This window comes from Equus przewalskii, unplaced genomic scaffold, assembly GCF_037783145.1.
Source record: "Equus przewalskii isolate Varuska unplaced genomic scaffold, EquPr2 ChrUn-13, whole genome shotgun sequence".
In the NCBI taxonomy this organism is placed as follows: domain Eukaryota; kingdom Metazoa; phylum Chordata; class Mammalia; order Perissodactyla; family Equidae; genus Equus; species Equus przewalskii.
Genome location: NW_027228750.1, coordinates 7,019,131 through 7,046,634, shown reverse-complemented (window position 1 = coordinate 7,046,634; position 27,504 = coordinate 7,019,131). Strand labels below are relative to the sequence as shown.

At 42.4% G+C, this 27,504-nt stretch overlaps 1 long non-coding RNA gene across 1 annotated transcript in view; it reads right to left on the bottom strand.

The window, feature by feature from the left end:
* Positions 1-27,504, bottom strand: part of LOC139081631 (uncharacterized) — a 148,737-nt gene that overhangs the window by 103,338 nt on the left and 17,895 nt on the right. The window contains exons 2-3 of the long non-coding RNA XR_011536785.1: positions 10,444-10,550; positions 406-462 (exon numbers count right to left, since the gene is read on the bottom strand). This is a non-coding gene — a long non-coding RNA (uncharacterized lncRNA). The remainder of the gene's footprint in view (positions 1-405; positions 463-10,443; positions 10,551-27,504) is intronic.

Genomic DNA, 27,504 nt, shown 5'->3' with positions numbered 1-27,504 from the left:
ATCAGTCTAACTGCAAAGCCTGTGCTCTTAAACCATGACAGTACACTGCCAAGAGAGGTTCTTAATGCCTCAAGTTCTGAATCTAGGGTACAGAATACAATACATCATGAAGACATTAACCAACAAGCATGTCCAGAAGAGGGAGGCCAAGATGTTGAGATGCCCGGAAACAATGTCATATGATTTAACAAATAGTTGAGGATACTTAGCCTGAAGAAGACAAAACTTAAAAGTGACATGACAGCTTTCTCAAATTTACTTAAGGCAAACATGTAGAAAAGGGAAGACAGATTGTGTATTGCCTCCTCCAGTGATGGAGGGGACAGGGAGGCAGACTCGGGCCATTATGGCACTTCAATGCAGATGGCAGAACGCTGACTTTGGATGTAAGCAAACAGAGCTTACCTCTGGCTGTACCTCTTAGGCAAATCACTTATCCTCTCCAGGCCTCATTTTCCACATCTGTAAAATGGAGATAATAAAACCTATTTTAGAGGGTTGCTGTAAAAATCAGAGACGATATGTGTATGGTAACCCGACATACAGTAAGCACTCAATAAATGATAGCTGATACTATTATTGTTGTTGTTGCTGCTGTTATTCATTAGAGCTATTCAACAATGAGATGGGCTGCCTTACAAAAACATGAGGTCCCCAGAAAGGATTCTCATACTTGGCAATGAGAAGTATCTGGATGGAATGTTGGACTAAAAGCCAGGAAGCTCTGGGCCTTTGCCTACATAAGGCCCACCAGAGATGAAGGCCAACCCAGGGAGACACTATTGTCCCTCAGATGGACTTAGCCTTGGGGCCTACTGGGACCCTGACAGCACCAGCTAAAAAAGAACAAGAGGAAACCAGGAAGGCATGGGACTGAGAGGGCAGCACTGGAGCCCTGAGGGAGGCATGGTAGGCAGCAGAGGTCTTTGGGAAAACGCAGTGATTAGAATCATAAAGATGTCAGTGGTGTTCTAGAAGCATCCACCTAGACCAGATCCATCTAGGCAGGGCTTCTGGAGGCAGTCTCCAATCCCAAGGGGAAGGACACAGTGAAACTGAGTTAAGAGCTGGGGCCGCAGACAACAAGAGTAACCCCAAGAAGCACTGATTACAAATCAGGAAACCAAGAGCCAAATCAGATCTTATAGCCCAGCAAACAGATAGGGACAAGAGGGAAGGAAGGGAGGGAAAAAGAGGGTAGGTAAGAAGATGATCAAAATAAACAATTCGTATAGCACTCACTATGTATCAGGCATGGTTTTAAATATTTTATAAATGTTAGCTCATTTAATCATCACTTCAATCTTCTAAGGTATGTATGTATTATTATGCCCATCTTACAGGTGAGCAACCAATATACGGAGAGGCTAAATTACCTGCCCAGGTTCCCACAGCCAGAGTGGTCAGAGTCAGAACCCAGGAAATCTGGTTCCAGAGGTGTGGTCTTTACCACCTCACTCCTCTGCCTCTCTAGGTGGCAGAAAGGGTGCTAGACAGGTATATACACCTTTAATTTAATTTTAAAGGTAGTTACTATTGCCCCTATTTTTAGAGGAAGAAAATAGGCTCAAAAGAATAGAGTAGCTTCTCCAGTATCAAACAGCTAGTAGGAGACACTAACACAGGTCTGTCAGCTCTTCCAGTTACCCCAAGTCCTCTGTTTTTGACAGGCACAAGGACTTGGAACCCACCAGATGATGTTGGGTACCAGCTTAGAGCAGCAGGACCAATTGATTCCATTTGCAATGGCCAGAGGCTGTGAGCAAAACGTATCCTGGCCTGCACTGGGCTGAGTGGGCCCAAGGGATGGATAGTTAGTCATATCTTAGGGTCGTGGCAGGGTCTCAGTGCCCTGATAGGGATAATGTCCCCGGGGAAGGGTAGCAGTTCCCTCCCCCCAACCTGCCCCTTCTCCCTGACAAATGCAGCCATGCCTGGGCTTGGTGTCACAGTGATAAATTCTAGTCTCTGATGGCAAAACTCCTGGGCCCCATCCCTGTCTGCCTGTTAAGTTGCAAGACCTTTCCTTGGCTCACCAGGGAAAACTTCGCAGAAAGAGGAAAAAGACGGGGTTTCCAGAACATTAAACTTCCATTGCCGCTACTGCCGCCAATCTCCCCGCTAATCACTTGGAGAAGAGAAAGCCAACGCACCTCAGAGGGAGCCTGCGGTGGGGCTGCTCATTGCAGCTCTGCCTGCTGACAATCCTTGTCTTTCAGCAGGAAGGGACCTTGGAAGGTCAATTCGTCCCTTCACTCGCCCTGGCCCAGACTCACTTCATGCAGAGAAAGAAATCTGGCCCAGCCAAGGGGACGGCTCTCTCTCCATATTTGGTGACAAAAATATCAACCAGAGTTTATTTAAGAGGAAGCAAATATTTAGTGAGCACTTTCCTTGTGTCAGGACTGGGCTGATTAAATAGGGCTCCAACCCTCCGTCTCCAAAGTTTATAATCAGGGGCTTAAGCAACAAGGACCAAGGAAGGGAGTGGTCCTCAGATTTGAGGATATAAATGCTGAAAACCTTTCTCCCCCACTCCTACTCCACCACCTCCACCAGCACCCTACAAAGCACGCCTTCTTTCTGTCTTCTTTTCTGGCTTGACTGGACTAGGAAAGATTTTTATGTGCAGCAAGAGACTGCTCCAACACAAAGTTTCAATGGAGTTTGGCCAGCAGTGGGACATAGCAAAAAGATCGCTGAACTGAAGACGCAGTTAGGAGACTGGGTCATGATGTGACCCTGAACAAGTCACTCAGCCTCAGGGATTCTCAGTTGTGTTATCTGTAAAATGAGATTAATTATATCACCTACTTCATGAATTGTTCATCCCGTTCCAATCTCTTTGAATGAGCCAAGCTCACCACGCTGACGTACATAATGAGTACATTTTAGAAAAAGTGCACAGAAAGGAGTGACCCTAGGGTGTGGGGAAATGGGCTTTGTATGCACTTCTGGTAGAAGTAGACGTTGGTGCACCCTTTGGGGGAGGGGATGGGCAATAAGTTTCAAAGAAAACTTATTGTATTCACCCTTTTCCTCAAAATCTTCTTTCTAGGAATTTACCTTAAGGCGTGTGAAAAGCTACAGGTTATAATAATGATCATCACAATGTCACTTTATAATTATTCCATTTTTATTATACCATATATACAAAAAGTATGTTTAATAAATATTTACATACTAAAGAATTGTCACAATGAGGAATACACAGACAAATATCCAACACCTATATTAAGAAGTAGTATATTCATACCTTCAAAGCCTCCACATACACTATTCCATCCCATCCACCTCCCTCCTCCCCACTCCAGTAACCCACGACCCTAAGTGTTGTGCTAATTATTCCCTTCCTTTCCTTTATTGTTTTATCACACATCTATGTGTCTCTCAAAAAAAGAAAAGTTTCATTTTTCCTATTCTTGATCTATATTGAAATATGATCAATTTGTATACTTTTGTCCATGATTTTAGTTGTAACTTGATTTATAACCCCACAAGTTAGTTTATTATTATTATTTTATACAATCAATATTTATTTATACATTTGCCATTTTCTTCCTTCATCTCTCATTCTTATACTTCATATCTCCTTCTGGGATCATTTTTCTTCTTCCTGGTTTATACTGTATAAGTCCTTTAGTAAGTGTCTCTTGGTAGTCACTTGTATCAATTTTGTTTTTAAAATATTTTAAAATTGTCTTTATTTTGCCCTCATGTTTAAGAGATAATTTTAGTGGGGGTAGAAGTCCAGCATAATATTTCCACTTAGCGCTTCAAAGCTGTCATTCTATAGTCTTCTGGCTTCTGCTATTGTTATTGAGAAATAAGCTGTGGGTGGAATTCTCATTGCTTTGTAGGTGATCTATCTTTTCTCTCTGACTACTTTTAGAATCCTCTGTTTGTCTTTAATGTTCTCCTGTTTTTCTAAAAAACGTGGGTTTCTTTTAATTTATCTTATTTTGGATTCATTGGACTTGTTAAAGCTGAGGACTGGTGTCTTTCATCAGGACTGGAAATTTTTCAATCATTATTTTTTTAACACTTCTCTCTCATTCTCTCTGTTATCCTTTGACGTTCCAATTATATTGTATCTCCTCATTCTGTTCTTTATATCTCCTCTTTCATCTTTTGTCTTTCTATTGTATTCTAGGTCATTCACAGAGAAACTTCCCAATCGCTAATTCTCTCTTCAGCTGCATCTAATTTATCATATCCATTGAGTTGTTCATTTCAATGATTATATTTTTTTATTTTCTAAAAGTTGCATTTGTTTCTCTCTTACATCTGACTTGGTTATTCTGATAGTCTTTTGTTCCCTCATTATGCTTCCACTACTCTCTTTTATTTCATAAACAAATTAAATATATTTATTTTATATTCCATATTGTATAAGTACAGGTCATTATAGCTTGTGAGGAATTTGTTGTTTATACTGAGTCTTATTCAGGGTAATTTATTTCCTCATATGTTTTTTGGATTTTGATTGTGAAGTCCACATCCCGTGGAATTTTATCTGTGGAAATTCTCAGAGGCCAAGGTTTAAAGTATGCTTTTTCTGAGAGGATTTGTTTCATTTTGTTTTTCAAGCCTAGAGTATCTTACCAATCCAGGACACTTCAAATTTTTAGAACGGGATTTGTGGTAAATTCATGTTTAAGATTAGGAATTCTCCAAGAAAACATTTTTCTTTTTTTCCTATTCTATCAGAAGTCAAGGATGACAAGCAAGTATCTTCACCAACTTTCCCCTCTGTGGAGTGTGTTTTTTCTAGTTCACCTACTGAGAGTTTCACCCTTCAGGGTTCCCAGCTTTGTGTGAGAATCCAATCTGCTTGGGCCCTGGGCTGTATCTCCCACCTGTCATGTTATGGCTCATATCACCTATTAAACTCCAAACAGGCTCCAAGACAAAGACAAGCTCCACAGCTCGCTCATTCTTTTAGATTAATGTTTTCTTGTTGTTTTTTGTCTTTAAGAAATTCCCTTTATTTTGTGCCAATTCAGCTATGCAGTCATGCATTTTTTAAAGGAGGAGGGAGTATATTTAAATATTCCATCATTTGGAGGCATACTGTCCCTGGAGAAGTTTTATGGAGAGTCTAGTCCACTATATTTGATGAAAAGTGTAATTATATTTATTGGCAAGGGAAAATGTCAACATAAGGGTTGAGTGTAAAATCTTATGTTATATAACAGTGTTCTCTCTGGATCATGGATTATTGGGTGATGTTTGCTTTGTTTTTTGTGCTTTTCTACATTGCTTTGATTTTTTTTGCAATGGGAATTTATTATTTTAACAAAAACAGTTGTCTCGATTCTAATCACACTATTATGAAGATGTGCAAAACGTCTGTGGCTTCTTTATTTCTCTGTAACGTGTTTAATTGTGCTTATGGAGACTCTGTCGTAGTGGGAATTATAGGACTAGAGAATAGGAGTCTAATGGACCAGACCCAGGATATGGGTCTCCCCAGATTTGCTTGGCCCTGCTTGCCTTTCGCCTTCACCACAAGCTCAATGGGCAGTCCCAGCCACTGCCATCATTGCCTCATCTCCTAACACTGCTAGCTATCTCAGCCTTCTCTAAAGTGAGGGCTTCAGCATATATTCCATTGTACCTGCCATGGCAGGAGCCACAGCAGCTCTGGTGCCCAGGTCTGACTCACTAGGACCCATCAAGTTTCTGGTTTCTCTCATTTCCAGACTCAGATAAAGGGTATATTTTTACTTACTGCTTTGTTACAAATTACTCCAAAACTTAGGGCTTAAAGCAACAAACATTTATTATCGCACAGTTTCTGTGGGTCAAGAATCTGGGAGTGGCTTAGTTGGGTGCTTCTAGCCAAGGGTCTCTCATGAGATGGCAGTTAAGATGTTGAAAGGAATTGCAGTCACTGCAGGCTTGACTGCACTTCAGTCAAGTTGAAAATTAGAGATCTACTTTGGACGGCTCACTTTCATGGCTGTTGGTGGGAGGCTTTAGATCCTCACCATGTAGGCCTCTTCATGGGCTACTTGAGTACCCTCACAACATGGAAGCTGGCTTCTCCCAGAGCAAGCAATTTAAGAGCAAGGAGGAAGACATAATGCCTCTTATGACCTAATCTCTGAAATCACACACTGTCATTTTCACTTTATTTGTTGGAAGCAAGTTGCTAAGTCCAGCCCATGCTCAAATGGAGGGGAATTAGGCTCTACCTCTTGAAGAGAGTAAGAAAGCATTTTTGGACATATTTTCAAACTACTACGAAGGGCCACAGCAAAGACATGGGATCTCCTACTTCCTCAGAATCTTCCCAGAAGAATCAGGTGACACAACGTCATAGCACAGTAGAAGCAAATATTGACCATTGAAAGACAGGAAAGAGTTAAAAACAGTAAATCAATTCAAACTATCCACAGACTAGTCTGAAGTGTGATGGTTTCTCCTGGCCCATCTGGAAGAAGTCCCACGTGTCTAAACAACCAAATGGGTTTTCTTGTCAAGCTGTGGCTAGCTCAGTAAAGCCTTCTCTCTCTCTTTGCCTCACTTTCCCTTTTTCACTTATTCTTGCTACCCTGGCACTGCACTATTCAGTGAAGCTTTAGCATATAAGCTTTGTCTCAAGTTGTGTGTTCTAGAAACTTGGGTTAAGACAAGGAATTAATCCCAGAAATTACCGGTATTGAGAGAAACATCTCTTTGGGTGGCTCAGTCTCTTCAGAGTAAGTGTTAAGTCTTCCAGATTTCCTCCTCCAACACTCCACCACCACCCTGACTCTTCCTTCATGGTAGCTAGGTAGATGGTGGACTTCACTTGAACTTGCAGTAATTAAAGAGAAGAACTAATCTCTGGTTAAAACTGACCTCTGCCACTGGGTTACTCATCTAGTCTGGTTCCTACACTTGTCCACAACTGATCCTGGCTGACTTGTCAGGATGACACACTAACACCCACAACTGAAGACCACAATTCTGGTCCTTTTTCTCCAGTTGCAAAATCCCCTGCTGTATGAACTTTTTGTTTGAACCCCAGTCCTCTGTTCAGCTTTCTTAGCATCTCAATCACAACAAATAAGAACTTCTAAGTTCTACTGCACAATGCACCCAGGCCATGGAAAACAGAAGAACTGCTTCAGTCTCATCTAATACCCACCTCCCTTCACTTTAACTCCTGTGCCACGTTGAGGGGAATATAAGGCTGGAGATATTAAATCTCATGTTCTCGAGTTCCTTCATACCATCAAACGCTGCTACAGTGACCAGTGTTTTGGTCCAAGGGAGTGGAAAATGAGGACACTGGATTCTGACTCTATTGTCCTTCCTCCATCTTCCCCTTCTTCCTCTGTGACAAGGGGTGAGCTTCCCAAGTGAGTTCCGTCACACCTCAGGCTGAATTATCTCTACTCTGTTATTTATGAGGAAATTCTATGATCAACTATTGGGAGGGTAGCAAATTTAGAAATTTCTTTTCTTTCTATATAAAGTCTTACTCTCAAGACTGTTTTATCCCGATGAACTCAAAAACAGGAAGTCGCCCTTGAGATTTAAAGTTAAACAATGACTTTTCTGTTCTAGATGGTTCCTGCCCTTCCTGAAGCACTAAAACTCATTGTTTTCATGGGTGGAGAGCTCCAGGAAAACAAAATATAAGGATATGGATATACATTCAAACTACATTTTAAACATGTTATCTATCCCCTTCGCAATTAAAATATTTTCTAAAAAAGTGCCATCACTGTCATTATTGGGCCCAATTCCAGCTTACCTATTAAGGATACTCCTCTTTCTTCCTCCAGGTCCCAGTCCCACTCAATCTTCCCTCTTTATAGGTGGCTCTGTTTGGACCCATTTCCATGTATTTGAGCTTGGCAGTCCTTCCAGGGTGGAAATTCCTATACTTACCCTCTTGACCCAGAGTAAGAAAGAGCTCTCTCCAGCGCCATTCCCTCACATCAGAGTCAGGAAAGAGAGATCAAACAAAGGGATGTTTTAAGACATGAAAATAAACGAGGTATGTGAAACCACTTTGCAAACTGTACAACACTGTCTAAGTATCAAATATTATCTCCTCAAAAAAATCCTTCTCCAACAGTTGAAAATGGTACTTCTCCCAATGTTGCCTATTAGATACTTGTCTTCTAAATAATAACATCTGTCCTCAGGGGCCAGGAAAGATAGTATCAGGAGGGAGACATCTTTAAGTGATTGAAGAAAAAGGATGGAGCAAGAGGGAGGACCTACAGAAAGTCATTTTCAGATGCATCTCACCCACCTGGGCAGCCATTGGCTTCAGGCACCTGCTGGTGGGGCAGTATGAGAGAACGCAGCTTAGAGAAGGTGTCCAGGGAGGTGTGAGTAATGATATTAAGAGAGTGGCAAACCAGAACCCAAAAACCTTCAGGCAGGCCACTTCTGTGGCCATAGGCACAGATCCACGAAAGCCGCTGTCCAAACTCACTCTGCTGGGTAGAAGAGGAGCTAATTTATGTCTCTAGCAGGTATGCCAGAGAAAATTCAAATTGATCAAAAATTAAATATTCATAGGACATTATTCACTAAGATTCATCTCACCGAGTAGATGAAATGAGGCAAGGGAAGAAATTAGCTTGCTTGAGAGTGTCAAAGTGATTATGTGATTAAATTGCAATTTATAATTTCTCTTTCAAAAAAAGCAGTACTTCTTGATTTGTGTTTTCTCCTCCTTACCGCGCCCCTTGTTGTCTAGGCCTGAGCCAAGGGCACTCAGGGTTAATCGGAGACGGGAAGGCTCCAAACACAGTGCCTGGTATCGCTCTCTCCACCCTTCTCCTGTACTCACCACTGCTTTCCAGAGAGGTCTTTCCACCCAAACTCGGGACTCTGCTAAGAACAGGGCCTCCAGAAGCAAGTGACAACCTCCCCAGAGAAGACCAGACAAATCCCCATGGTGCCACTGGACTGGATGGTTTCCAGCCTCAGGCACTGCCTCTCCTTCCTCTACAAGAAGAAAGAAATATACAGAGCATGATTTCCCTGTAGATCACCAGTCATCCCAACAGGGCATACTGGGATGGCCTATAGGGAAGTCCCCTTCCAGCAACCGTCCATATTCTTCCACAGAAGGGAGGTATCCTCCTCGTGCTCTGGGTGCCCCCTCCTGAACTTGACATGAAGCTATACAAAGCCTCCTTGAGGCAAAGCTGGAATGAAGTGATGACTCATAAAGCTCATCCACTGAGACTCCATCATTGAAGGTCAACAAGCCTGTTTCCCAACTCCTGCCAACAAAGGTCACCAGGGAAAGTAAACATCGGAGTTCAAGAACCCAATAGGTTCAGGGGCAAGAGAGCAGGTGTTCCCCCAGGTAGCCCACCTCCTTCACCAGCTGGTGGGTCCTCTCTACCACGCTCCCCCTCCTGGTGACTCCAAATTAGGCTCAGCCTGAATCCACTGAAAAACAAGGGACACTCCCAAAGCCCTGCCACACAGAGGCCAGGCAGCTGTAGTTTTCCAACTGTGCCGTCCCCAGCCCTGAGCATCTTGAGGACACCCCCTGCCCATTGAAGGGAAGCAGGGAGGGGCTGCGAGGAGGAACAAGCTCCAACGGGAGCGCTGCACTTTTATCTGCTTTACGCATTACACTGCTGTGTGTGATTTCACTTCAAGAAGGGGATTTGCTGCTAAAAATAACTTTAAAACCGCTGAATTTGATGACCTCTCATAAACCCCTTCCAGTCCAGAAGCCCGTGATTCTCTGACTTTAGTGGTGTTAGACAGAAGATGTCCTCTGAGCTAAACAAAGACTCAATTTCCTCCTCTTACCTCTCACTCTGTCTGTCTGTCTTTCTAGAATCTAGAGTCCAGTGAAGATGATATATCTGGGTATGGAGGCAGATGGATAACTGTATTTATATTGCTCTGCCTTTCTGTCTTCTTCCATCTTGGTGGCTCACTGTGTCTATAACTCTTTGTGTCTCTCTCTTGCTGCTGCCCAATCAAGATTTAGAGGCTGGCTCCAGCTGCTGAGAAGGGCGGTATTAATTCCAAGCTTGTTTCCAAACACCACGGAGGCCTGCCCGGGTTAATTAGTTGCGCATGCTTTTCTTCAAGTGAGCGAGATGGCAGGGTTTTTTACAGCTCTGTCACCACAGTTATTTGCTTGTTTTCTGTTTTATTTGGAAATACGTTTATTTGACAATAAATAACATCCGCGTTGACTAGCACCAATAAAGGCAGTGAGCAGCCCCTCCAGAGCCTTGGGTCACAGTTGGAAGTCTTCAAGACCCAGGCCGCCTACCCTGAGAGGCCCATCCAGGCCCTGGGAGAGGCAGGGAGGATGTGGGTGAGGCCAGAGACAGGAGGCTAGAAGAAGAGACAGGAGAAGGGGCACAGACATGGCCAAAAGTGAAGAAGAGCAGCCCACAGTGAGGGAGCAGGAGCCCGGTGGTTTCAAGTATAGGGCGTTGAGGGTGAACCTACCACATGAGAGAGCAGAGGTCAAAGATTGCTTCCAGGTCCCAGTTCCAGCACACCTAACCTGTGCAACCTCAGGCAAGTCTCCAATCTCCATGCCTCAGTTTCTTCCCCTATAAAATGAGAATGATAATAACACTCTTCTACTCAGAGTGGTTACAAATATCTAGGAGACCATGAAAGTAAATGTACTATATAAAAACTAGAGATTCTCATTTTTCAGATGAAAAGAATTGCTCGGGTGGACTCTTGGAGATTGTAGTGAGGACTCTAGGCCTCCCTGGGAAAAAATTAACCTAAAAACGTTAGAGAAGAAATTGGGTGAGGGATCATCACGAGCCTTCTGTCCAAGGGTCTGTGCTGATGACTTCAACATAGTTTGGCCCATTTACAAGTTGACCACAGTCCCACCATGGCTACTTCAGTTCTTGGACAAGACCCAGCTTGGCAGATTCTGTTAATCCAAATAAAAATTATCACGGGGAGTACTTCACACTGATCTACAGGTTCTTAATTAGAGCTTCAGAGGTGAGGGAGGGGTGGGAGGAGGGCATCACAGTATAAAACCAAGTAGGCTGGACAGAATATTCGTAGAGGGTCTGAGCTCGGGATTTAGATTGCCTGTTTATATCACTTTCGGGCTATAAACCCTGGAGAAGCTATTTGAGGTTTTTATCTCTGTTTAGTTTTCTCATCTGTAAAATGGGCAACATAATAGCACCGAGCTCCTTGGATTGTGGTGTGAGGAATGAATGAGATGAAGGACGTGACCATGCTTAGGACAATAGATGGCATGTGGCAAGAGTTTCATAAAAACTAGCTATCTTTATAACACGTAAAAACTAGTCAAGACACAGATAACAACCCATTCACTCACATGCATATGAACTCACTACCACCTGAGAGCCTGAGGGCTGAGGGAGTGCAGGGGACAGGAGAATGTCCGTCTGACGGCATTTAACCGAGGAATCCTTCCAGGAGGAAGAGCAACTTCAACACAGTTTAAAGGAGAAGAGACAGGAGACAGGATATTCCCATATACTGCTGGGCAAATCCTCATGCATTTTCCCATTATGCTAGAATTGCAGCCAAGGCCTAAAGATGAGGACAAGCGGAGCCAAGTAACCCCCCACCCGCCGAGAGCTACTAGCGAGCTGCCAGCAGATGGAGCCAGCCACCTCCACACAGGGCTGACGGAGCCACCAGAACCCCTCAAGTCAACCAGAGCCCAGCCCTCCTCCAGTCAGGATAGCAAAAGGACTGAGAGGCACCAAAAGAGTCGGGAGGCCTGTGGGGAGAAGCTAGGCCTTCCTCTCCCCCGTCACGAAGAGATGGGGATGCTTTCCTGTCCCCAGGCGAAGGGAAAGAGGATGCACGGGCGGCCCCACAATGCCTCATAGGCACAGGTCAGAGTCCTTCGACCCCAGGAGCCTGGGACTGCAGCCCAGTGCCCTTTTGTCCCACTCCCCCACTATGGGCAAGAAAAGCAGAGTGCTTGACGTTCGTACCCTGAGGTCTAGGATTATACTGAAATGTAAAGACTGGTTCTCACTTCAGGCCTGGAGCTTCTGAAAGCAGGAGGCCCACGGCAGCAGCCTACCCAGCAGGGCTTGAAGTAACTTGGTGCAGCGTGACTGGGATGAACTCTCCCATCCCAGGTCTGTGTGGCCCTTGAAGGCCGCAATCATCCCAGCAGGACCTGTGGCTCCACCTGAAGATGTACAGAAGTTAGCTCAAGCTCAGGAGCCAAAGATTTGCCCAGGTTGCTGCTTAATTAAGAGCTGGATACCCAAGCCAGAGAATGGGGTGGTTGGGAGCCTGTACCACTGGTGAGGCCAAGGGGAGGTGCAGCTGGGGCGTGGAGGGAGGAGGAAAGGGCGGTCCTCAGTGATGGAGAAGGGCTGGGTGAAATCTCCAGCATCTAACAGAACCTGAAAGAACCTGGAAGGGGCAAAGGACAGGAGATACGTCCCCTGTCCTAAAAAGTCGTATAAAGAGGCCCTTACTCCCCATCCCTCCTCCCAGCCTCAAACAGGGATGCCAAGCCCTCAAAGAGGAGCGAGATGAGGTGTCTTCAAGCCAGTTCCAACTTCCCTCCCACTGCCCCCCAACTGCCAGGGCCAGCTCTAGCTTATGCTGGAGGGGAGGGAGGGGAAGAGTTTTTAATCAAGTTTGCAACGAAAGTTTTAAAAATGTAAAAGATTGGGTCTTAATTACCGGAACGAGACTGTTATAGTAACCGAAAGAGACTGGAAAGTTATGGAACCAGACCAAGAGGTCGTTAAGGGAGCTGCTCCCCAGCAGGAAAGGGAAATCTGGCATGGTATAGCCGGGGGCAGTTACTGGAAGAAATAAAACTGTTTTGTGTTTATACTTCCAACAAGTTGAAACTCTCCAGTAAATCGGGCTCAACTACATGCACACAGGAAGTAACTGGACCTTGGAGACCTGTGTCCCTATGGTCAGAGAACCCTGACGAAGGACAAGAACTCACACAGAACACGTCCTGCTCTTTCCCATTCAGGCGCTGTCTCCCCTCCCAGGGTAGAGATCATAAGTGAAGGAGGGGAATCTGTCCTCAGGCTTTTAATGAGGCACTTAGAAAGAGGAACACGACGGTTTCTTCTTACAGGAATCCTCAATGGAATGCACTCACAGGCAGCTGAAAGAGATGGTGCAATTTGCTTACTTCTGGTATATTCCAGGAAGCATTACCCCCACCTCATACTAACGTCATCCAGTGGTCTGGGCCTAGAAGGGCCAAGAACCTCAGACATCTTTGATTTTCCAGGCTGAGAAAGGCAGGAGAGGAACAAGTCAGGGGACACCACAAGCCCTGGGGCACAGAGGCAGTTGATCCAGAGGGTCAGGAAGCTGCCACAGGGGCTTGTCCTCTAGTGGAAAGTGAGAAGAAATAAAGTTTATAAAAGGCAGGGTGGGAACTGGTTCATGGCACAGGATGTTACCTCAGCTAATTTCCATCCGGGTGAAAGGGAGGAACACTATTGAATGCCTATATGATATCAGGCACTATCGACTGTATCAGGCACTATGTTCATCCTCATCTTATTTAATCCTCCCACAACCCTGTAAGGAAGGCATTCTCTCCATTTTACAGATGAGGAAACTGAGTCAGAGTGGTTGCATAAGGTCACATGTTGCTGGGATTTGAATCTCAGTATGTCTGTATGGGATACATGGAGATTTACTGCTTGCATTGCCCCTTCAATAAAGGACTTGCTGCCCTGCTGCCAAGAGTGTCGGTTCTAGTTGCCCCCAGCAATCAGTTCCAGGGACCTGTCTGCTTTTGAACCACAGTCATGCTGTTCTCAGGGGTGATCCCCAGCCAGTGGTTGAGCAAGACGGTGGTCCTTGGGCCTAGCCCTTTTCCACCAACATGGAATACCTCTAACAAGCAATTTTGCCCCAGAGCACCCCATCGGACTGGCAGAGGCTTTGTCAGGTCTGTGTCATGAGCCGAGACCTCCTCCTGGCCAATCCTGCTTCCTGCCTTTTCCTTTCACAGGTGTTACTCCCCTTTTCACACCTAACTCTGTTTCAGCATCTGGTTCCCAGAGAACCCAGCTAGGACTCCCAATAGTCTGATTCCAATGCTCCTGCTCATTCTGACGCTTCATCCTCACTTTCACTCACCCCTAAGGTAAGATGGCTACAGCCCAGAGAGTAGCTTCTTATTGGTAGCTGTGGCTTCGTCCCTTTCAGAGGAGAGCTACTAAGGGTTTAAGAATTAGAGGAGTTCCCAAACAGTTAGTTATCTTTGTCTATTAGGTGCTCAATCCTCGAGAGTCAGTGGCTAACATTCAATTATACTTTGAAGTCTAAAGTCCAAGTAAAAAGTGGCCCTCACTTTCTCCCTTTCCCCCATGGCAATTCCACCCTTTAAAGTGCCATAACAAGGAATTGAGATATAAAGTTTTATTACAGGTTGTGCTTAATGGGAATGCTTTATGAGTCCTGTGTTCCATTTGAAAAGCAAATGAGCACAAGCAAAAAAGGAAAAAATATATAAATTTTATTTCATCATACTTAAAAACTTAAAAGCAGAGATAGTATTTCTTAATTCATTCTATGAAGTCACTGTTACCTTAAAACCAAAACCAGACAACTACATTACAAAAAAATACAGGCCAATATCTCTCATGAACACAGATGCAAAAATCTTCAATAAAATATTAGCAAATCAAATCCAACAATGTACAAAAAGAATTACATACCACAACCAAGCGGGATTTATCCCAAGTATGCAAGGTTGGTTCAACATTCAAAAATCAATTAATGTAATCCATCACATCAAAAGGCTAAAAAAGAAAAATCATATGATCATATCAATAGATGCAGAAAAAGCATTTGAAAAAATCCAACACCAATTCATGATGAGAACTCTTAGCAAGCTAGGAATAGGAATAGAGGGGAACTTCCTCAACTTGAAAAGGAATATCCACAAAAAACTACAGATGACATCACACTTAATGGTGAGAAACTTTAACTTTCCCCATTAAGATCAGAAACAAAGTAAGGATGTACCCTCTCACCACTGCTTCTCAACATTGTACTAGAAATACTAGTTAATGCAATAAGACAAATAAAGAAAATAAAAGAGGTATACAGATTGGGAAGGAAGAAATAAAACTGTCTTTGTTCACAGATGGCATGATTTTCCATGTAGAAAATCTGAAAGAATTGACGAAATAACTCCTAGAACTAAGTGATTATAGCAAGGTTGCAGGATACAAGGTTAATGTACAAAAGTCATTCACTTTCCTATATACTAGCAATGAATAATTGGAATTTGAAATTAAAAACACAACATCATTTACATTAGCACTTCCCAAAAATAAAATACTTAGGTATAAATCTAACAAAATATATATAAGATCTATATGAAAGAAACTACAAAACTCTGATGAAAGAAATCAGAGAAGAACTAAAAATAAATGGAGAGCTATTCCATGTTCATGGGTAGAAAGACTCAATATTGTCAAGATGTAAGTTCTTGCAAACTTGATCTATAGATTCAATGCAATCCCAATCAAAGTCCTAGCAAATTCTTCTGTGGGTATTGACAAACTGATCACAAGGTTACATGGAGAGGCACAAGACTCAGAATAGCCAACACAATATTGAAGAGAAGAACAAAGTCAGAGGTCTGACATTTCCTGACTTCAGGACTTCTAAAGTCCTGACTGATAAAGTTATATCAATCAAGACAGTGTCGGGGCTGGCCGCGTGGTACAGCGGTTAAGTTTGCACGTTCCGCTTTTGAGGCCTCGGGTTCACTGGTTTGGATCCCGGGTGCAGACATGGCACCGCCTGGCAAGCCACGCTGTGGCAGGCGTCCCACATACAAAGTAGAGGAAGATGGGCACGCATGTTAGTTCAGGGCCAGTCTTCCTCAGCAAAAATAGGAGGATTGGCGGCAGATGTTAGCTCAGGGCTAATCTTCCTCAAAAAAAGAAAAAAAACGACAGTGTGGTATTGGGGAAAAAAAATAGACAAACAGATCAATGGAACACAATGGAGAGCTCAGAAATGGACCCACATAAATATAGTCAACTGAGCTTTCATAAAGAAGGAATGGCAATGCAATGGAGCAAATATAGTCTTCTCAACAAATGATTGAAACAATTGGATATCCTCATGCAAAAAAGAGAATCTAGACACAGACCTTACATCCTTCACAAAAATTAACTCAAAATGGATCATAGATCTAAATGTAAAGCAGAAAACTATAAAACTCCTAGAAGATAACATAAGAGAAAATCCGGATAACCTTGGGTAAGGTAATGACTTTTTAGATGCAGTATGAAAAGCATGATCCATGAAAGAAATAATTTATAAGCTGGACTTCATTCAAATTAAAAATGTCTGCTCTATGAAAGATAATGTCAAGAGAACGAGAAGACAAGTCACAGACTGGGAGAAAATATTTGCAAAAAGCATATCTTATAAATGACTGTTATCCAAAAGTAAAAAGAACTCAAAACTCAACAATATGAAAACAAACAACTCAATTACAAAATCGGCCAAAGACCTGAACAGACACCCCAAAAAGCAGATATATGGATGGCAAATAAGCATGTGGAAAGCTGCTCCACGTCATAGGTCATCAAGGAAATGCAAATTATAACAATAAGATACCACTACACACCTAAGAATGGCCAAAATCCAGTACTTTAACAACACCAAATGCTGGCGAGGACGTGGGACAACAGGAACCATCACTCATTGCTGGTGGGAATACAAAATGGTACTGTAACTTTGGAAGTCAGTTTGGCAGTTTCTTGCAAAACTAAACCTACTCTTATCATATATTCCAGCACTGGTGCTCCCTAGTATTTACTCAAAGGAGCTGAAAATTTATGTCCACACAAAAATCTGCACAAGGATGTTTATAGCAGCTTTATTCATAATTGCCAAAACTCAGAAACAGCCAAGATGTCCTTCAGTAGGTGAATGGATAAACAAACTTTGGTACATCCCGACAATGAATTATTATTTAGCACTACAAAGAAATGAGCTATCAAGTCATGAAAAGACATGGAGAAAGCTTTAATGCATATTACTAAGTGAAAGAAGCCAAAGTGAAAAGGCTACATACTATAAGATTCCAAATATATGACATCATAAAAAAGGCAAAACTGTGCAGACAGTGAAAAGATCAATGGTTGCCAGGGGCTTGGGGTGGGGAGGGACGAATAGACAGAGCAAAGAGGATTTTTAGGGCAGTGAAAATACTCTGTATGATACTGTTATGACGGATACAGAGCATTATACATTTGTCCAAATCCATAGAATGTACAACGTTAACAGTGAACCCTTGTAAAATATGGACTTTGGGTGATTATGAAGTGTCAGCATAGGTTCCTCCGTTGTAACAAATGTACCAGTCTGGTAGGGGATGTTGATATAGGGGCATGGGTGCATGATAATGGGGGCATAATGCATGTGTGGGGGCAGGGAATATATGAGAGCTCTCTGTACTTCCTTTCAATTTTGCTGTGAACCTAAAACTGCTCTAAAAAAATAGTGTTTTAAAAATATTAAGAACTTCTGTACATCAAAGGACACTATCAAGAAAGTGAAAAGACAGCCCACAAAATTGAAGAGATATTTGCAAATCATATATCTGATAAGAAACTACTAACCAGAATATATAGAGAACTCTTATAATTCAACAATAAAAAGACAAATAATCCAATTAAAAATGGGTAAAGAATTTGTATAGACATTTCTCCAAAGAAAACATACAAATAGCCAATATGTACATGAAAAGATGTTCAACATCATTAGTCATTAATAAAATGCAAATCAAAACCACAATGACATACTGCTTCACACCCGCTAAAATGACAATAATTTTTTTTAAAAAAAGAATAATAACAAATTTTGGAGAGGATTTGGAGAAACTGGAGCTCTCACGCATTGCTGGTAAGAGTGTAAAATGGTGCAGCCACTTTGGAAAACCATTTGGCAGCTCCTCAGAAAGTTAAACATAGAGTCACCATATGACCCAGAAATTCCACTCCTAGGCACGTATCCAAGAGAACTGAAGACATATGTCCATATAAAAACTCATACACAAATGTTCATAGCAGCATTATTCATAATAACCAAAAAGTAGAAAGAACCCAAACGTTCACCAGTTGATGAATGGATAAACTAAATGTAGTATATCCATACAACAAAATACTATTCAGCCATAAATAGGATTGAAGTACTGATATATGCTACAACATGGATGAACCTTGAAAATATTATGCTAAGAAGTCATACACAGGAGGCCACATAATGTATGATTCAATCTATATTAAATGTTCAGAATAGGCAAATCCATAGAGACGGAAAATAGATTAGCTGCCAAGGGCTGGAAGGAGGGAGAAATGGGCAGTGATGCTTGATGGGTACAGGATTTCTTTTTGGGGTGGCAAAAATGTTCTGGAATTAGATAGAGGTGATGGTTGCATAATTTTGTGAATATACTAAAAGACCACTGAAATGTGAGCTTTTAAAGAGTAAGTTTTATGGTTTGTGAATTATATCTCAATACAATAACTAAAACTATAAAACTTCTAGGAGAAAACTTTTGTGAACTTGGCTTAGGCAAAGATTTCTTAGATATGGCACTAAAAACACAATCCATAAAAGAAAAAATGACAAATTGGGCTTCATCAAAATTAAAATTTTTACTCTATGGAAGACACTGCTAAGAGAATGAAATAACAAGCCATGTACTTAAAGAAACTCTTTGTAGAATATGTATCTGATAAAGGATTTGTGTCCAGAATATATAACAAACTCTAAAAACTCAACAATAAGAAAGGAACAACCAATTTTTAAAATGAGCTAAAGAGGGGCCAGCCTGGTGGCGCAGTGGTTAAGTGCGCACATTCCACTTCCACGGCCCTGGGTTCCCAGATTCAGATCCCGGATGCGGACATGGCACTGTTTGGCAAGCCGTGCTGTGGCAGATGTCCCACATATAAAGTAGAGGAAGATGGGTGCAGATGTTAGCTCAGGGCCAGTCTTCCTCCAAAAAAAAAGAGGGCTAAAGATTTGAACAGACACTTCAGCAAAGAAAATAGACAAAAGGAAAATAAGTCCATGAAAAGATGCTCAACATAATTAGTCATTAGGGAAATGTAATTTTAAAACCGTAATGAAGTACCACTGTTTATCTATTGGAATGTCTAAAATTTAAAAAATGGCCATGCAAGTGTTGACAAGGATGTGAAACAACTGGAACCTTCATAGTTCAACCAATTTGGAAAACTGATTGGAAATTTTTTTTAATTAAACATATTCCTACTATATTCCAAGATACTTACCCAAAAGGAAAGACAGAACAAGTTCATAAAATACTTGCATCAGAATATTTACAGCAACTTTATTTGTAATAGCCAAAAACTGGAAACAACCCACATGCCCATTATCAACAGAATGGAGAAACAAATGGTGGTATTTATATCCATACAATCAAGTATTATTCAGCAATGAAAAGGAATGAACTAGGGGCCATCCCGGTGGCGTAGTGGTTCAGTTCGAGTGTTCTGCTTTGATGGCCTGGGGTTTGCAGGTTCGGATCCAGGTGCAGACCTACACATCATTCATCAAGCCATTCTGCGGCAGCGTCCCACATACCAAATAGAGGAAGACTGGCACAGACGTTAGCTCAGGGTCAATCTTCCTCACCCCGAGAAAAGGAATGAACTATTGATACACACACAATGATATGGATGAATCTCAAAATAATTATGCTACGTGAAAGAAGCCAGACAAAAAAGAATGCATATTGTATGATTCCATTTATATAAAATTTTAGAAAATGCAAACTAATCTATAGTGACAGCAGATCAGTGGTTGCCAGAGGCAAGGAGGGGAGGAAGCAAGAGAGGGCAGGAAAGAGGGAGTAGAAAGGGGCACAAAGATATTTCTGGGGGTGATGGATATGTTCCCTATTTTATTGTGGTGATGGTCTCATAGGAATGTTTAAAACATAAAATTGTAAACTTTAAATATGTGCAATTTATTGTATGTCAATTATACTTCAGTCTAAAGCTGGAGAGAGAGAAAACACTCACGAGTGAAGATATCACTTATTATTACAATATCCAACAAAGTGGAAAAAGTCCCACTTAGATTCTACCCCCAAGACTTTCAGTGTTTTAGGATGGAATGATCCCACAAGACCCAGAAGGCTGACCCTTCCCTACGTCCTTTACACAAACTTTTCCTTTACTAGAACGCCCTTCCCTCGCCTTACTGCCTCGTGAAGGTCAACGCATCTTTCAAGCCCAGCTCACATCTAATCTACTCCTTTCTACTCTACAAGCTTTCCTTGTCTTCTCCAGGCAGAGTTCATTTGTGGCTCGTTCTGTGCTCTCCTAGCACCTGGGAATCCAGTAATATATCCCCTTGGCATTCTAGGATGTAAGATTTGTGGTTTCAACTGTGCCCAAAAGATCCTAAATTTCCATAATTTGCACTGACTTGTCATTTTACCAAGGCATAAATTTGATTCCAGCCAGCTGTGAGGTCCCTAGAGAGGAGGAGAAGCTGAGATAATGAGTGAGCCAAGCCCCCACCCACCCCCAGGCCTTCATAGCCCAACCCAGCTTGGTTGGCCTCTACTTGTTATAAAAACTTATTTTTTCCTTTATGAAGAATAGACTGCCCCAAAAAAAGTTATCAGCTTGTGATGGAAATGATGAGTGAGTGAAGCAGTCCAAGAAAGGGATGGTTCTTGGCTAGAAAATAGCTTTATAAATTACTTTAATCTTTTATTAAGAATCTGGAAGCATCACTTAAAAATCTTAGCTGTACTTTGCAGCATTTTATGGGGAGAAGTTATACACTACAATGGCATTAACAGGGTTGGAAATCTGAAAAGGCTTTGGGCCTCGCCCCTCCATAATGTCAATGCTCCTGCAGCTCTAGTGTGTACTCATCACCCTGCATTATAATGACGTGGTTAGCCCTCTCCCCTCGAGTCTGCGTACAGGAGTCTAGACTCTGGAGCTAGATAGTCTGGGCTCAAATCTCAGTTCACTTCACAGCTGGGTGGCCTTGAACAGGTTACTTAACCTCTGTGTGCCTCGATTTCCTCACTGATAAAATGGCAACTAAAATAGTACATGCCTAACAGAGTTAATTTAAATGATTAAATATGGCAGTACAAAAAAAGGCACTTAAATCAGTATCTGACTCATCAAAAGTGCTTGATAAATGCTGGTAATTAGTTTGAGAGTTTCCTCTGGGACAGAGTTTATGTATTAGGGGCCTTTTCAAAAATTTCTAATTCTCTGGTGGTTCTTGCAGTGCTTGGCACATGGTATGCACTCAACAAAAGTTAAAAGAATGAGGGAATAAGTAAGTGAGTAAATGAGTTATGGCTCTGCCACTTTGTTCCTATAGTCAAAATTGTTTTATTTCTGGTATAATGGGGGTATTTGGGCTTGGCTTTTCTGGTATCCAGACACTACTAATGTGGCCAACATCCCCACCACTATCAAGTCTACCACCACCATCAATTTGCAACTATTGAGAATCATGGTGCTATGACTAGGAGTGGGCAGGAGGAGCAGAGAGAATGGTAGAGGGGCATAGCTGGCCTGTGTTCCCCATCTGGCCATGATGGTAGAGAGATGAAGGCTAGAATCAGACAAAATGTTCAAGAGAGATGCAGAGCTGCCTGGGGATTCAGCTAGCACCGCGCCCTCTAGAGTTTATTCCCAATCCAGCACCCAGAGCCATCCTGTTAAAAGCTAAATTGAATCATGTCACTCCCCTGCACAAAACCCGCCAAGCCCTTCTCATCTTGGAACAAAACCCAAAATTCTCACAATGGCCTACAAGGCCCTACATGCTCCAACCTATGCTACCCTCCCATCTCATTTCCTACCTCATTCCTCTCTGCCCACTCCACTCCAGCCTCCTTGCTGGATACTGGCCTTCCCGCATTTCCTCAAACACACCCAAGTGATCCCCGTTTGAAGACTTTTCACTCACCGTTCCATCTGCCTGGTATGCTTTTCCCTAGCAATTCATGGTTCACTCTATCACTTCACTTAGATCTCAGCTCAAATGCCACATAATCAGAGAGGTCTTCTCTGTGCACCATCTAAAACTCCATGAGAGCAGAGACTTCATCTGTTTCATACATTGCTCCATCCCATACATTTCATACAACACTTCACCCAGTGCCTGACACATAGTACTCAGTAATTACGTATTGACTGATGAGGTGAATAAACCCCAGGAATCCACGTGCTTCCTGTTTCTATTTCCCTCCTTGGGCCAAGTCCTCCCCAAGTGGAGGCCTCTCTCCAGTAGTGAACTGTCTGTGTCCAAAGATGGTTCCTGCATCCCCAGCAGAATAAGGTGGATAAAAGTGTATTATTGGAACAAGAGGGAGATGCTGGTTGCATAATACTCTGTTGGGGAAACTCAGGGGTCCCTAGCTTGACAAAATGAATTTGCATTTGCCAGTATTTTCAAGAAACGTTATAAGGTATAAGATGGTCAAGAGACACAAGTATTGATCACTATCACCTCTTAAACAACTAAAGCAATGAGAGGGACGTGGAAAGAAAAGAGAGAAAGAGAAGGAAAAAACCTACAGCATAGATGACATTCTGCCTGGTGGAGGACTCAAGAAGATGCATTTTAACAAGTCCCTGAGTGATTCTTAAGTAACCAGCTTAAGACAGGCCCTTAGAAAGTCTTGAAGATTTAGTGAAGTATGAAGCCACACACCGCAGTGGGAAAGGCCCGGGCTATCAAACTCAAACAAGCCTGGGTTCCAATCCTGCCATCACTGCCTGCTATCTGTGCAACCCTCTGCTGTTACCTAACCTCTCAGATTCTAAGATTCCATTTCTAGCTGGAGGAGATAATTACATCTACCCTATTGGGCTGTTGAGATGACTAAATTAAATAACACGTGCAATGTACCTAGAACACAGTAGACACTTAATACATGGTATTTTATTGCTATTATTGAATGGCCTCCATTTTCTGAGTGTTTCCAACCTCCCTACAATGTTCTATGGTATATTGATATTCCTGCCCCTCCGCTCTATGACTTCACAGAAGTGAAAACATATAGTCAGAAGAGTCGGTTCTGCACATAGGGAAATCTTCAGCTCATACCTTCCTTAGAGTTCCTCTTCCCTCCTCTAGAAAAGATTGAGGAACCTATTTTTGCTCTTAACTACCTTTAATCATTAACAACACGTAAATCCTTATATTTTTAGAGTCTTCACTCTACCAAGGCTTTCACACATATTTCAGGACAAAAGCTTGAGGAGGAGGGAAGCAGGCACCATCATCACTCACTCACAGAGGTCCGGGAAGCAGCCTGTTGTGCATGGCTGGAATGTGGGTGAGCCGGGACTCAGAACCCACAAACCCTGTGCTTACATTCCTTAGGCTACATTCACCATTGTCAAGACCTCAGGACTCAGAGCTTGAGGGCAAAGAGGAAAAAGATGCAGGGAGTATCCATCCCCTGTTGCTTCCTGCTCTTCCCACGAGGCAATAGGACCCTAGAGTGATGGCTGGAGAATGATAGGGTAGCAGAAGGCCATCTCCCTAGCTCGATTGTGTACCTGGCAAGGACAATCTCATCTCTCCGAAGAGCATCTCCCATCCAGACCAGAGGGTGGCAGCAGCACAGCATCTTGGCCTTCCTGTTCTTTGCAAGGCTGCCAACCTTCTGCAACTCCACACCCCCACCTGCTGGAGGCTGCCTTGCGCAGAGTCTGACCATCCACAGCCGGCCTTGGACTACTGCTCTCCCGTGAGGCACAGAACTGGCTGGAAAGCGGGGAGACACCCCTATCTCTTTCTCAGTCTTCCTATAAATCTTAATCTCTGATAGTTAGTGAACTCTTTACTCTCTCTGAACTTCAAGTTTCTCCCAAGTTGTAATCAGAAGATTCAGCCATGATTTTCCCTGCCTTCCTGGGAGAAATGGGGTAGAACAGTAAGACACCCACTCTGCCAAATGGAAAGAATTGGGGCTTGGGACAGGAAACTGCTGTAAATTTCAGAATGCAACAGCATTCCCAGTAAACAAATGGAGAAACTAAGTCCCCGAGAATCAAAGTAGGCAGCCACAGGGAACAAACTTTATTCATTCATTTATTCAGTTACTCATATATTAACTGAGTGCCTACTATGTGCCTAGTACCATGATACACGAATGAAAACTCAGTCGCTATATTTTAAGTCCCTTTGTGGGGCCACTCACCACCTTTCTCCTCTCCACCTTCCTGTTTTCCTTCTGCATATTTTCCCCTGTGCTCTTGGTAACCCTCATTCCACTAAAAACAACCTCTACACCCACAATGCCCTCCAAGGACTTTCACTATATCCTCCCCCTCACCATAACTGAAACCTGGCCTTACCCCAAGGACGCTGGGACCCTTGTGGCCCTCTTGTGTGGAGGCAGCTCTCCCTCCCACGTGAGTTCCATTTTCCAGCCAAGGAGGGTGCATGTGGGGTCAGCAGTCTCCCAGCGTCCCCGCCAGTTCACACTATTACTTTTTTACCCTTGTTTCAAGCCCTCCTCAAACTGAATGGCTCATTGTCCTCTACCTCACGTGGCTGTCACTGACCTTGGCCACACCAGCTGATGACTCTCCCCACTTATGACTACATAGTGACTCCCGCCATCGTCCTGAGACAAATTGCTGAGGCCAACCCATGCGACACCGTAACCTCCCCCTAACTTTGTCGTGATCACTTCAAATAACCTTCTGCTCTACTCTCAGCTACCCTTTTCAAGGCCACAACTGGACCATTACTAGCACAGCTCCATCTTTCAAAAATTAAACTTCAATATCCCACTTGGACGACAATCCTTCCAATTCTATTCTCTCCCTCCCACTTCCCACTCCTTGATGTCATCTCACTGAGTTCCAGCACTTTAACTCGTTTATTGCTTCATGGCATATACTCCCTCCCCGCTCAACCCCAGGGCCCAGTCCTTCAAAATCCAAGCTAGACTTCTGGCCAATAACTTGAATGATTTCTCATCAGCCTCCTCAGTCCCCTCTCTCCCTTTTTCTCCCACTCATGAGTCCCGGAAAACCCTGACCCTGCATCAGTTCTACAACTGCCAGCTCTGCTCTTAAGCCTGGACTTCTGAGTCCTAGTAGAGAAAACTGTATACTCTGGTACAAAGTGGTCATTCACAAGGTCCATCAAGGGCTGTTACAAATCTGCTTCACTCTCCCCAAGCCCTCAGCAGATAGCCTGTCCTCCTACTTCACTGAGAAAATCAAAGCCAAGAACTCCCTCCATTTCTCATCCCCCTTCTCTCATAAATATATTTGGATTACCCACCACATATCCTTCCTTATGGTCTCCTGGCTCAAAGGATTTTCCTCTCCCTGTTCAGAGTCAGCCATTCCATCTGGGCCTAAATTCTTGTCTTCTGTATCCTCCACATCTCTGAAATTTCTATGCCCCTCTTTTATTGGTGTGGCAAACACATTGATAGCTAACATGATTCGTATCTTTCCCTTCTCTTTCTTTACCAACTTCTTCCACTCAGCCAAGGAACATGTACAAATGTTATCAATTAAACACATACACATACACACACCCATCTCCAGGCTCCATGCTCCCCACTAGGTATGACAATATCTTTCTTATTTCTTTTTAAGGAAGCTTCTGGAAAATGTAGTCCTCACTCATTGTTTTCTTTTTTCTATTTTCCTGTCACTCCTGTTTCTACTTTAACCTGGTTCCAGCTACCACTATCAATGGAAAGTTCTCTACTCAAACCCATCAATGTAATTCAAAAGATAATTTTTATTCTTATCTTTTTTACCTGACATCTAAGCACTTTATGCTGATAACAACTACTCTCTTTCCTTGGATTCTGTGACATTTCTTGTAGCAGATTGTATTATTTGCTCAAAATTTTTTCTCTTCCAGCCTTGCCATGGTTCACTGTGGGCAGAGTATACTTTCCTGCCCCTATTTACTTTGGGCTTGGCTATGGGACTTGCACTGGCCAATGACATGTGAACTGAACTGATAATGTGGTCAGTTCCAAAAGAAGACTTTCTACTTGCCCTCTTGCTCTCGGCCCTCAGCCATGTGAAGCAAGTGCCCAGGGTAGCTACTTCTCCATCAGCCTGAGTCCCAGAATGAGAAACACACAGAGCAGACCGGAACACCATCCACAGCCTAGATCTGAGCTGCCAGAGCCAACTCACAAAGCCGTAATCATGAATAAATATTTGTTGTTGTAAGTCATTGCGATCGTAGGATTTGGCAATGCAGCAAAAGCTAACTAACCTCAACATAGACAAATCAAGAGAAAAGAAAGAAACACAAATTGCCAATATCAAGAATAATACACGGAATCACTGGAAATTCTGTAAATATTAAAAGGATGTGATTGAAATATCTAATAATCTTATTTGTGAACTACATCTCAATAAAACTGGGGAAAAAGGACATGAAGTGTACAAAATCTTTGAAAGACAAATTACCCAAGCTGACACAAGAGAAATATAAAATCTGAATAGTCCTTTATCTATTAAACAAATAGAAATTTTAATTTAAAAACTTTCCACAAGAAAAACTCCAGGCCAAACAGCTTCACTGATGAATTCTACTTATCACCGAGTGAAGAAATGTTACCAATTGTACTCAAATTCTTTCAGGAAGTAAAATAGAAAGGAATTCAAACCGACTTATTTTATGAAGCCAGTATTACCCTGACATCAAAACCCGACAAACGCATTACAAGAAAATAAAACTGGGCCAAAGCCTCTCACGAACGTTATGCAAAATCCTTAATAAAATATTAGTAAATAGAATACATCAAAATATATAAAGGACTTCTTAAAGGATAATACATCATGATCAAGTGGAGTTTATCTCAGGACTGCAAGATTGATTTAGTGACTTTTGATCACTGTAATTTACCAATTAAGAGAATAAAAGAGCAAAATTATATTATCATCTCAATAGATGCAGAAAAAGCATATGATAAAATTCAACATCCATTCATGGTGAGGCTCTCGGCAAACTAGGAATAGAAAGGAACTTCTTTAGCCCAACAAAGACATCTACAAATGCCTAGAACTAACACATCCTCAGTGATGAAAGATTGAAAGCTTTCCTCCCCTAAAATCAAGAACACAGCAAGAAGGTCTGCTCTTTCCACTTCTATTCAACACAGTAATAGAGTTCCCAGGACAACAACAAGGCAGGAGAGGGGGAGTAAGACAGAGAAAGAAAGAAAAAGAGAGAGAGAACACATGCAATTTGCAAAGGAAGAAGTAAAACTTTCTGTATTCACAGATGACGTGATTGTGTACCTAGAAATTCCTAAGGAATCTACCTCCAAAAATGCAAAAACTAGTAAGGAATTGAGCAAGTTTGCAGGCTACAAAGTCAAATACCAAAAACCAATTGTTTTTCCATAGACTATGAATAAATAATTGAAAAAAAATTTAAACTTTAATATCATTTAAAATAGCATCAGGACTGCTAATTCTGATCAAGATGGAGTAACAGGGACAA